This window comes from Orcinus orca, chromosome 1 (assembly GCF_937001465.1).
Source record: "Orcinus orca chromosome 1, mOrcOrc1.1, whole genome shotgun sequence".
Taxonomy (NCBI): domain Eukaryota; kingdom Metazoa; phylum Chordata; class Mammalia; order Artiodactyla; family Delphinidae; genus Orcinus; species Orcinus orca.
The window spans coordinates 32,828,190-32,841,114 of NC_064559.1; positions in this window are offsets into that span (position 1 = coordinate 32,828,190).

Below are 12,925 nucleotides of genomic sequence, written 5' to 3' on the forward strand. Positions count from 1 at the left end.
GGTCAAGTTGTAAAGGTAGGAAAGTAAAGACCATGTAGGATTTAGGATTGTGAAGAATTTGAAAGACTTCCTAGGCAGATGAAATAGGGATATATTGGAATATAAGGAAAAGAACTTGTACTCCAGATAAGTGAATGCAGTTGGGTGAATGGATATTTGCTGTATGAAAGAAGTGGGGAGAACTACTGGAAGTGGATTTTGGTGGATTAGAGTATGAGTATCTTGAATGCCAAGCTAGGGGATTGAGATTCCATCTGGCAGGCTGTTTTTGAAGGATGGCATGCCCAGGAAGCCAGGGCTGAGTAGTTCATTGCTAGTCATGGTCAGGGACTCAATCATTCAGCCTGGTTGTCTAATTTTTCTACTGCAGGAAATTCATCTGAAGAAAGGTTGGGTGGAAGACTGTGACGGGCTGAAGACCACTTATCCTTACCCTTACTACTAAAATCACTAAAATGCTAAACCTTTAATGGAACAGCCTTCTGGCTTGACTAGGAACACTACTTCACAAAGAAAGGATGAAACCAAAAGGTTTATCAAACTCAGACCTAGAAGTGGGGAGAATGGTGCGAAGGCTGCAAATAGTCAATACTTTATTACTGAATGGAGAATTAAGGACTCTAGAACTAACCTTTGGAGAAAAGTAAGAGCAGAAAACATAAGATTTGGAACACTCATTATTATTCCTGTTTTCATATAACAGGGTTTCTTGTCATCCAACTATTCGTTATCTACATCCTAATTTTAAGGTGTCTATAGATTCCAGCCCGTCTAAGTCAGCAAACTGCTCATCCTGTTTCAGAAAATTACTCACTGATGGATTCATAACATAAACATAATACCATATAATAGAAATAAAATTCAAATCAACTTTAAAGTGAAATTCTGAATTTTAAAGATATAACATCATGAAGCCATTGTAAATAATACCAGAGATCTGCTGGGTTAAACATACAAAGCCACTGATAAATGAGGATGTGTAGTTAACAATGTAAAAAAGAGATACAATAGAAGTAAAAGAAAAAACAGTTGAGTATCAAATAATTAAGAGAAGGCCTTGGAAAACTGTTGAATTTTTACCAGAATTAGCCTGTTTGAGCTGCTAACATTGAACATGCAGTGAAGGACAGTTTACTGTCCCATAAACCAGTTTTGCTGAAATAAACACTCGAAACAGAATGTAATTCTTTTTTTTAATTGTAGCACTTGTGCTTAATTAAAATTTAACCTAAATTTTACTGGCTATAAGAGAAAATATACTGGATTCGTTTATATAATAACATATTTTGACATAAATTTCAAATGAAAATTATTTTCAAACGTATTTTCAATTACTCTTCAGTCACTATTTACAGATGATTTTAAGTATATGGATTTTTTTTTTCATGTACAAATCATCCTTGAAAAATAAGGATTCTTTTACTTGAGTAGGACTTATCTTAATCCAGAGATCAGATCTAGGTCCAATAAACAAAATTTTAAAACTTAAAATTTTCTAATAGTAAAAGGCACTTAAAAGGTTAAAACCTCCTAACAGACCAGCATTCTGACTATAGAATCAGCCGATTTATGGGTAGTGAGCATTTTGTTATCAAAATACTCACCCACAGCTGAGTGAGCCTATAGCATGGATACATGGTAGATTTCTGTACCAGAAATTGGATGAGCTTGTGTGTGGATCTCCTTCCAAATGCTAAGATTTCAAGGGCTTAACTGAGACCAGAACAGCATTTTCCAAAGTTGCTAGAAACAGAGAGTCCTTTAAAATGTTCCACTGACAAAGGGTTGTAGAGCCAAATAAAGTTGAAAAACACTTCAGACCAAACTCTACTTAACAGTGAAATTCACAGAGCACATTATAGCTCATTCCACATCTCAAAAGTCCTGCAGTCACGAAACATGTTTAAATTTACTGAACCCAGGATTTCTCAAGTTTATTTTACTACAAAATCCTTTTTCTTACTTTTTTTTTCTTTTTTGTTGACTTCACATTCACTAATGTCCCATGGGAGCATAGGTGATATTCAAAATATTTAACAAACTTCAAGTGAAGGCACTAAACAATCAGAAGGCTGTCTGACTAATTAGACTGACCCTAAAACTAGTGTTCTTTGGATCACTATTTAGAGGAAAAATCTGGTTTAAAACTGAGATTTTAATTGATAATCTAATGCCATCAATCTGCAAAGTTGCCTTAATTAGTAGGGTTTTTTTTTCTTTTTTTTTGGTTACAGTTGCTGGACTTAAAATGTAGCTGATATAATGTAAATCATTTCAAAAAGGTCAAATGTATGATGTCACATGTTCTCTAGCATCAAATCCATTTCACTAAGTCTAAAATAATCTCTTTCAAGAGACGCAATATTTTTTTAACCCTGGAAGGTTCGGTTCTAACCTTAAAATAACTTAAAGACACGTTTCAAAACTAAACTAAAAATTAAAAAAATAAATAATAAGTAGAAAAAGGTAAGAGCTAAAGTAAGAGACATTTTCACTGGCCATTAAAAAAATTCTCTTCTTAAATCTGATTTTTAAAAATTAATAGAAAAGACTGGCAATTAACTTATTTTCCCCGGTGACTACTGCCTGTTTGGGGTGATACAAACATTCACCTAGATAACTGTGATTTAGGAGTAATAAGAATTATATTTTTGGTCTCTGTCCCAGTTTCTGCCACAGAGTTTCTAAAACCCTTGGTATTTCCTAAGTGATGAGATGATAATGGTGTCTTTTGTTATGTTAACAAGGTGATCTTTGGAAAGCACCTAAGGATGGGAGCAGGCAGCCTGTGGAGCCAACCTTGTGATTAGAGGTTGGAACTTTCAGTCGCACCCCCTTGCCCTCAGGGCAGGGAAGAGCCACTCAAGATTGAGCTCAATCGCCCATGGCCAATGAGTTATTCAGTCACACCTGTGTACTGAAGCCTCCATAAACCCCCAAGGACAGGGTTCAGGGAGCTTCCCAGTTGGTGAGCACATGGAGATTTGGGGAGAGTGGGCTCCATGCTTTCTCCCCATACCTCGTCCTATACATGTTCTCTATCTGGCTGTTGCTTTTATCATTTTATAATACACCGGTTAATCTAGTTAATAGAATATTTCTGTGAGTTCTATGAGTCACTTGGGCAAATTAATTAAAGCTAAGAAGGGGGTTGTTGGAACTTCTGACCTGTGGTACAAGGGTCAGAAGCACAGGTGACAACATATACTTGGTGACTGGCACCTGAAGTGTGTGTGTGCATTCCTGCTGGACTGAGCCCTCAACATGTGAGATCTGATGCTATCTACAGGTAGATAGTGCCAGAATTGAGTTGAATTATAGGACACCCAGCCGTTTGAGCACTGCTACGCTCTCTCATTGGAAATGGGGTGCTCAGGACCACTTAATGCTTTCCAGGCTCTGGCTTCTGTGAATTCATGACAACAGTAACCTCTGAAACATACACATGTACCTTTGCCACAAAACACTTCTGATAGACACATAAGAAATTAATAAAAGTTGCTAAAAAGGGGGGTAAGGGACCTAACGTTGTTTGGATGAGGGGGAAAAATATTCCAGAAGGAATTACTACTTCTATTTATCTTTTGATAGTATGTGATTTTTAAATATGTGATCTCATTAGATTTTCCAAATACAAATAAACAAGATAATTATCATTTTTTAAAAAAAGGCTGAAGAAAATGTAGTTTTATATACTTCAGAAAAAAGAAAATCGAGGGAGGATTTGATTATAGTGTTCAGTAGGCCAAGAAATGTGAATAAATAAAGAATTACTATAAAGGGGCCAGAAAAATGATTTAGGAGACAAGACTTTAGGAGACACTTTCTGATAAGCAGAGCAGTAACTCTTCCCATTTCCTTTGTTTTTGGCCACGAATGGTTAAAGGCTCCTGTGAGAGGGCTACGAGGGGACTAGTGTCCACATCAAGTGGATAGCTTAGATCCTGACACCAACTACTGGAAATTATCCAGGGCCCAGGAAAGAAGTACTGGTAAGCTGCAGTTGCCAGCACGGTGCTTGGTAGATGTAAATATTTGTGGGTCTGCTAAATTAACGGTAAGACTATAATTCATAATATCTTGCACACTAACTAGACTGGTAAGCTTTCAGTGGATGACTTTATTAGCATTCCGAACTCAGTTAGATGGAACAGTACTCCTCAATGATTGAGAAATCAATCTTCCTCAATCTTCATGTGTCACCATCTGCAAACATTGCTCTCTCTCACAGATTACCTGCCTTCAGCTATGGATGAGACAGTGAGATGCATTTCATTCTCCTCTTCCTGGACACACAGAACAATGACCTTTTCTAACATCCCTTGGAGGATTTCAACATATGAATTTTGGGGGAGGCAAATGTTCAATCTATAGCAGAGGTACTTTCCCCATAGGATGGGGGAGAGGGAAAGTATGTAAGCACCTGTCATAGGGCCTGGTGTGGAGCAGGTGCCCCATACAGATGTTATTACAAAATATTGAGTATAGTTCCCTGTGCCATAGAGGAGATCCTTCTATCTATTCTATGCCTTCTTTGAATGACCGTAGCACTTGTTGTCTGTATCATTTTTATGTCTGTTGTTGCTTTTGACTGAAAATGAAAAATTTCTATTTGTCCATTTCCTGGCCCTTACATAAAAATGTGTTCATTTATCTATTTCATATTTATTGACTACATCTTAGACACCGTGTTAACTGCTGGTTCTAGATGTTAGTAAAATATAGACCTTCCTGCTCAAAGGGTCACAGTATTTGTGGGAAAACAAAAAAATGAACAACCTATGTCTCTAAGAGCTTTGTACTTCCCAAAGAGAACACACCTCGTAGGTACAATAAATCCATGTATCATACGTAAATGTATAAATAGTTAATAGGATTATACACCTGAGATAACTGCTTTTCGATTCTGAGGAAATGATGATTATATTTCACCAGGAGCTCAATACCACTCTGAGAATGAGGGCTTAACCCCCGACTTGACTCACTGCATCGCTTTCCTATATAAAAATACACAAGTCTGTCCATAAGCTCTAGAAAAAGGCTTACCTGGCATGAATTTCAGATAGCAAGAAGAAAACTTCAAGAGGTTCAGAGAAGCATCCAGAAGCTCAGATGACTCTCTGGCACTAATACAACTTGCTTGACAGGAAAATAGAGCTGTAAATCTCACAAAATCAGATGATCTTTTAAGCATTTCAAAACCTCCTGCTATTAATTGGAAATCCTAGAAGAATAGCTTCTTTTAAAATGTACTGATAATATGCTTTACAGCTTAATATTCAGAAGCCTATGTTTTGGCTAAGTGAGCTTCAGGAAGGAAGGAAATTTGTGGTTTACCTCCACTTACTTTGGAACCGCTGGTTCCAAACATCTACTTCTATGCACAGTCATCTTATCATCTGTAAAATGGAGGCAACTCTAAGACAACAGAGTAACAGAGATGTTGCACAGCTCCATGTGTCACTGTCTTCATTTGTTTCAGAATACAATAACATCTAAGCTACTACTGAAAGAGTGCTATATTATTTGGGGTCATCTAGTGCAGCTCTGTCAAAGTAAAGAAAAGGGACCTAGAATGACTATAATTTTCCCAAGAGGACACAATTATTTTATGGTAAATCTGGGACAAGAACCCTGATCTCTTTGATCCCATTCCACTGTTCTTTCATTGGGTTCTGAACAACCCAGAGAAATAAAGAGAAATAAAACTCCTGTGTGCTGTGTCACTGGTACAGGACATGGCAAGATTGGAATTGGAGCACTACATATTAAGAGGTATCTGAGAAATTCTTCAAACTAATTGAGATATATACCAGGTACATAGAAAACAGTATGTTTTATGAAGATGATTCTGTGCAATGAACAGAACTGGTAACACACACTGGAAGGTGAATTCTCATTTTCTGGCACCTTGAAAACTCCACCTCAACATACACGTTAAAATAAACATTTGAACTGGGTCATATTTAATTCTGCGTGCTCTTGTAAGTCAGCAAAATATTCCATATATCATTTAAGTTGTCACTCACTTTTTAACTTGACTTTCAATTTCTAAAAGTCTTTCCAAACATAAAACAGAGGTGGGAAAATGGTACATGGGAAGCTGCAGAGATGAAATAAGCTTATTTCATTAGGCATAAAGATGAATATCCAAACAACTTCTTCATGGCTGAAAGTGTCCAAATCTACTGTCTTCATTTTGTAGTCAAGGCTTCCGGAAAAATATGCTAATGGATTCCTTATTACCCAAATGCCCCATATCAGTTTCAGTAGGTATCATTATATATTATGGAAATTTTTCTCAGTGACAGTGAAAGACATCCTGACTGAACATCCCCCTGCCCATGACACAGAGATGATGGTCTCAAGCTATCTTGAAGGCATTGGAGCCCACACTATCCGTTACTAATATTAATGGAGGATAAAACTTCATATTCTGTTTGCTCTATATTTGTTCAATCACTTCTTCCCTTCATTAAACTGGGTCGCCCATAATTGAGTCTGTAGTGTGTCTATCATTGGAAACTGAACAAAGTTTTGTTGGTTTTATTAATGCCATACGTTTCTAGGGAGGGTCTATTCAATAACTAAGTCTAGTTTCACAGTTACAAATAAATTATGATGTAACTTTGAATAAATTAAGCTCATCATAAAGGAAGGATACTGAGAGTTGCTACTACCCCTTCCTTGAGGGGCTCTCGTAAAGCACTAAGTAAAGTAACAGAGGTGTATATGTATGCATATATTTTCAATGATATTTGTACAGACTTAAAAAGAACTCTATGGAATGCATTATAAAAACCTTAATGCTGTGTGTCCCTAGTTCCCAGCTCTTTCATTAAAACTACTTAAATGAACACAATCTTATCTGTTAGGATAGCTATCAGAGTACTCCAAATACTACTTCTTGCAGTACCCTGTCCCAACCATTTGCCATCCTCTTCCCATTAGTCCTCAAGTCAGAAGCCCCGAAGATCTGTTCATTAATTTATGAACACATTTCTTCATCCAGCCAAGAAAATTGATTGATCCCTTACCAAATTTCAGGCACCATTCTTCAGTATGATTTATAGGCATGTTCAGGAAACACAGCAGTGATTAACACAGATGAATATAGTCTCTCTTGAGCTGAGGGGGGAGACAAAAGTAAATAAGCAAATATAAAATCATAAGTATAGGGCTTCCCTGGTGGCGCAGTGGTTGAAAGTCCCCCTGCCGATGCAGGGGACACCGGTTCGTGTCCCAGTCCGGGAAGATGCCACATGCTGCGGAGCGGCTAGGCCTGTGAGCCATGGCCGGCCGCTGAGCCTGCGCGTCCGGAGCCTGTGCTCCGCGTCGGGAGAGGCCACAACAGTGAGAGGCCCGCATATCGCCAAAAAAAAAAAAAGCTATGAAAACAAAACCTATGGATGGAGACCTACATGAAAGATGGAAGAGTATAATAATGGCCAGAGTACATTATTGAGGCAGAAGCAGCAGCCCTTAAGGAGGACAACTTTACAAATTACAAATTGCATTTAAATAGACAGGGAATTGAAAGTGGAGACATTATTTTCTGCAGAAGATGATGGACAGGGGAGAACAAAGAAAATAAAACTGAGGTTGTTAACAAAATACAATGCTAAGCATGTAAGTTAGGACTGAGTCCTTAACTTTCATTTTTATTAATGACAGGGTGAGTATAGATTACTGACTACACAGAACCAAGGCTGGGAACACATTTTATATTTATGATCTTTGTGCCTAAAACTAGATTCTCCTGCAATTTAATATGACACTAGGACAATGACTGGCCAAGTTTTAGATTAATCACTCTTACACAAAGATTTTTCATTCATATAATCTCAAACAAATACTGCGTCACCAATTAAGTTCCAGATCCTATGCACTCTGGCTGAAGATATAAATATCTTGCAAGCCCAGCATCACTTTCCTCTTTCTCTGGTAACAAATCACACTTTCTATTATGACAATGGCCCCAGTTATCGGCCCAGGAATAAACACTTGACTCAGGAAGAGCCAATTAAAGCCCTCCTTTAGAGTTGATCGAGAGCTTTAAGGTTAGAGTATTTCAATCTTATGAAATTTTTGTAAAACAAAATTATTTCAAAATCTACTAATTATTCTTTAAGTTCTAGAAACTGCATTCTGTGACTAAGAGGACAATTTATTTGCCGTCGTTTCTGCTCTGCCCACTTTATGTTTCTGTTATTGTGAGATAAAGGCAGTGGGGAATGGCAAACCAATTCTGATTCATTCAACACATGAGTGCTTCTTAGGTACAAAACACCATTCTGAACATTGTCCGAGGTAAAAAGATAAATAATACCTAGCCCCTTATAATACCTAGCCCCTTACCCTCAAGGATCTTCCAGCTTAGCAAGGGAAATAAAACATGCACACAGATGACTGCAACAAAAAGAAGATAATGATTGCTGCCAGATGTTTGGGGAGAATGAGGAGAGCAAAGAGAGAACACAGAGTAAGGCAACATTCAACAGTCAGCCAAGAACTATTTGTTGAGCAGTTGCAAGCTGTGACCTGGAAATGGAAGAGGAGAACATAGATCCTCACATGGGCAGGTGAAAAATCAAGTGTTCTCACTTGTAGCACAGCTCTTCAAATATACGTTTTGGCACCAAGTGCCTACTAAGTAGCCTTAAATTAAAACTAAATAAGGATACAGTCTCTATCAAATATAGCCTCAGGTACTGATGCCTACATACTAGGATCACAGTATTTGTGTCCCAAGGATGCCTTTCTAGTGCTTTGCTTCTTTCCCCCTTTCCAAACTAGCTAATGCTGCCTTACCAGGATATCTATTGCACTTGTTCCAGCCTTTTTGATCCAATGTATTGAATAGCAGAATAGGTGAGTTACAAGAGGATAGTTTGACTTCAAACAACAGAAATAAAATACTCTATAATTGAAAAAAAAAGAGGCAATCTTTCAGGCACATGTGGATCCAGGAGTTCACATGTTTTAACCAGGTCCCTCTCTCTCTTCCCCACCCCTTCTTCTCTCTGCCTTTTCTCCTCTCTGGTATCTCTCATTAAGGGATTCAAATATTTCCCTGTTTATGTGGGAGCTTCTGGCACAGCTGCGGGCTTATACGCTCGCAGCTCCAGGGCTGGCTGGAAGGGGCGGGCGCATCACAGCATAAGGTTGCACAAGGTGTGCACTTATATAGCAGGGCATCACATCTATGAGTGACGGATGATCACATTGTATACAGGGGTAGCTTCGCATAGTTTTTACATCACTTTTCTTGAAGATGGCAGTAAAATGGTATATTTTTACAAAATCAAATAGTGTAACATTGTCCAAAAGATATACATAAAGCATTTAGAGGAAGGAGGCTCCTTTTTCTTTTAACTCCAGCACGGATTGTCTATTGGACAGTGGTAACCCTATGTCATCACCCTCGTTACTCCAGCAGAAGTCCAGGGATTAGCCCTGCATAACTCTTGTTAGCCTCTATTCCCTTCCGTGAACACTGTAGCCAGAAGGTTTTTTTCCTCCTCAAACCTTAAGCATTGAAACCTGGAGGAGGGGCATGTCTGAAAAGAAAATGATGGACTGGACTCTCCCTAGAAGGAAGATAAATGGGTGGTCAAAAAGAAAAAAAATAAAATCCTCTGTGCCAGGAAATGTGTGAAGTGTTTTTGGGTATCAAAAAACGGGTGCCCTACACATAAAGCAACAAAGGATATTGGTCTAAAAAGAACACCATGGCCAAAGGTGCATGGCCTATTTCAACAGAGGATTTGAAAGTTAAAAGTTAACCTGTAAAACATTCAATTCAATGTCATCATTTTACAGATGGGCAAAGTAAAACTCAGGCACAGGAACAGAAGTGCCAAGGTCATACAGGTGGTTGGTGGAAGAGACAACCAACTTCCCAACTTCTGACTTTTTAGGTGTGTGTGTGTGTGTGTGTTGTTTTGTTTATGTGCAAGGACATTTTTCTTTAGTGCACTAACATTACAACAGAAAGTATAGTCTTGTTTTGGTTTCCTCTGCGCTCTCAATTCTGTATAAGACAGTTTCGCTGCACTCCAACAGAAAGGCTCAGCAAGAGTAGAGACCTCCATAAGCAGTACACGTGGGCACCAAGGGCAGATACATTGCCCTTCCTTGTGTAGGAACTAGGGCCACTTGTTGCTTTAATGGGCCAAGTTTGGGCTGGACCTGCAGGAGGGGACACCTTTGAAAAACAGCTTCCTAACTGCACTACAACCTGCTCTGGCATCCTGATTCCACTCCCCAAGCCCCCCAAATCTTCAGCCAGAAAAAAAAAAAAGAAGAATGGATCACTGGATCGATGGGGAGATTTCTGTCTGCTCCTCCTACTGCCACCTCTTTCTTGCTATTTCCTGCCCGAGGAAACCTGACATCAGCCCAAAAGCATCTCTGGAAATGGGTAGGAGGGAGCCTTACACCTGTCAGCGCCAGAGAAGAAAGTGCGCTCTGCAGAGTTCTCAGTTGTTCCATCTCTTGCGATGAAAGGAAGAAAAGGAGCGAATCCGCCACAGATTTACTGGAGACCAGGGTTACTTCATCCGGCTCCGGCCACAGTAACCCCTGAAGACCAAAGATGCATTTCCATTCCCAGCATTTCTTGTTGGCGTCTTTCCCTACAGGCTAGCCCAGTGCCTGGCCCCGGAGAAGTCTCTGCGTAAAGGTTCTTTAGGTCATAAATCAGGCTCCTGTGTGTATGTGTGTTTTTCTTAGGAAAAACTGGCACAGACGAATTAGCAGTAGAGACTGGGGTCTCCCTACTACCCTTCATGCTTGGCGGCATCGCCTTCGACTACCTCGCATTCTCCCGGCGCTGACAGCCCCGGCTCCGGACCTCAGGGTTGGAAGCAGTCAGCCCCAGCTAGAACCGCCCTGTCCGGGGCTGATGCCACCCTGTGCCTAGAATGTGCGTGTGGGTGCAGGCGGGCGAGCGAGCGGCTGCTACAGTGAGACCGAAGCAGGAGCTCAGCCTTCGCCTGCGACCTGCAATCCCCAGATTCCCTGGGGACCTCGAAACTCCCAATCAGAGGTACTCCCCCCCCACAGCCGCCCACCCATTCCCTCCCCCCTTACCTCAGCACGCAGCCCCTCCCTGCGTGATGATGCAAAACCCTGGGGAGGGTGGGCGCTGGGAAGGGTGGGGAGAGCCTGAGAGCGAGCGAGGGTGGGAGGGAGTGGGCGGAGGAGGAGAGGGAGCCGAACGCGCATTTAAAGCGATAGCCATCCTCGCTCTCTCCCCAGTGCTGGGCTGTTGGAGAGCTCGAGCTGCAAGCCACCGAGCGCGAGCTCGAGCGCGGCGCGCTGGCCGGGGAACCCAAGAGCGCACGGCGCTCCAAGCTGGCAGGCGCCGCGGGACCCCCCCCCACCCTCGCCGGCTGCCCTTCCCCGGGCGCCCCTACCCTCCTCGCCCGCAGGAGACCCTGGGCTTTCCCGGAGGAGCTCACCCCAAGGGGCCAGGACTCCGGCGAGCCCGCCACCGTCCCCTCGAGTGCCGCCGCCACCACCGCAGCCGCGGGAGCAGCATGGTCCAGCTGGGGAAGCTGCTCCGCGCCCTGACTTTGATGAAGTTTCCCTGCTGCGTGCTGGAGGTGCTTCTGTGCGCGCTGGCGGCGGCGGCTCGCGGCCAGCAGATGTACGCCCCGCACTCCATTCGGATCGAGGGGGACGTCACCCTCGGGGGGCTGTTTCCGGTGCACGCGAAGGGTCCCAGCGGAGTGCCCTGCGGCGACATCAAGAGGGAGAACGGGATCCACAGGCTGGAAGCGATGCTCTACGCCCTGGACCAGATCAACAGCGATCCCAACCTGCTGCCCAACGTGACGCTGGGAGCGCGGGTCCTGGACACTTGTTCCAGGGACACTTATGCGCTCGAACAGTCGCTCACTTTCGTCCAGGCGCTCATCCAGAAGGACACCTCCGAAGTGCGCTGCACCAACGGCGAGCCTCCGGTTTTTGCCAATCCCGAGAAAGTAGTTGGAGTGACTGGGGCTTCGGGGAGTTCGGTCTCCATCATGGTAGCCAACATCCTGAGGCTTTTCCAGGTAGGGGGGCGCTCCCTCCGGGGCAGAGCGCGCCGTAGCTCCCCGCGCTCTTTATCCTGAAGGCTGGCTTGGACTCCAGGGGTGCGGGGTCTGGTCGGCCTTCGGTCATTTCCACCCTGGAGATCCTGCCGAGTCCCTCCCACCTCACCCGAGGAGGTACTTTCCCTGCTTGATTCATTTCCCTTCCATCTCTCCCCTGTCCGCGCTCCACTCCATTCGGCTTGACATTCTGGATTTATGGCCCCATTGACAAGAAACAGTCTCCGAAAAACAAGGCGATGATTTAAATGGGTTTTCATTAGAGTGAAATATGGTTCCAAAACAGGCTTGTAAAAGTGCCGGGCTCCTGTGAGAGCCACTTAGGCGCAAGGAATATGGAAGATGAGAAGACGCCTAGAAACTAGGCATTTCTCAACTCCCCAGCTTCCCTGCCCCAAGCCGCCCGACAAGCTGCAGCTGCCTTGGAAAATTTCGAGAAGAGCTTAGGGAGGCAGTTCTTAAACCGAAGGCTAGGTCTTCACCTACATTTGGACGTGAATTGCCCATTTCGCTCGGGTTGGATTTCCCGACCTGTAACCTGTCTCTGCGAGGGCATGGGGCGGAAGGCGTGGGGACTGTCCTCAAGCGGGGAGAAGCCACCGGCAGACGTGCCCCCAGGTGATTTGCTCTGGGCAGTTGTTTGCACCGTCTAAACTGCCTTTGCGATCCGGCCACTGGCAGGAGCCGGGCGATCAGCTTTCTACTCCTGCCAGCTCAGAGCCCGGAGGTGAGCTCATGCTAACTGCGAAACACAGTCGCTTTTTCTGCACCCACCCTGTGCCCATCCTTTCCCACGACCTCCCTAACGCAGCCCCCAACCCCAG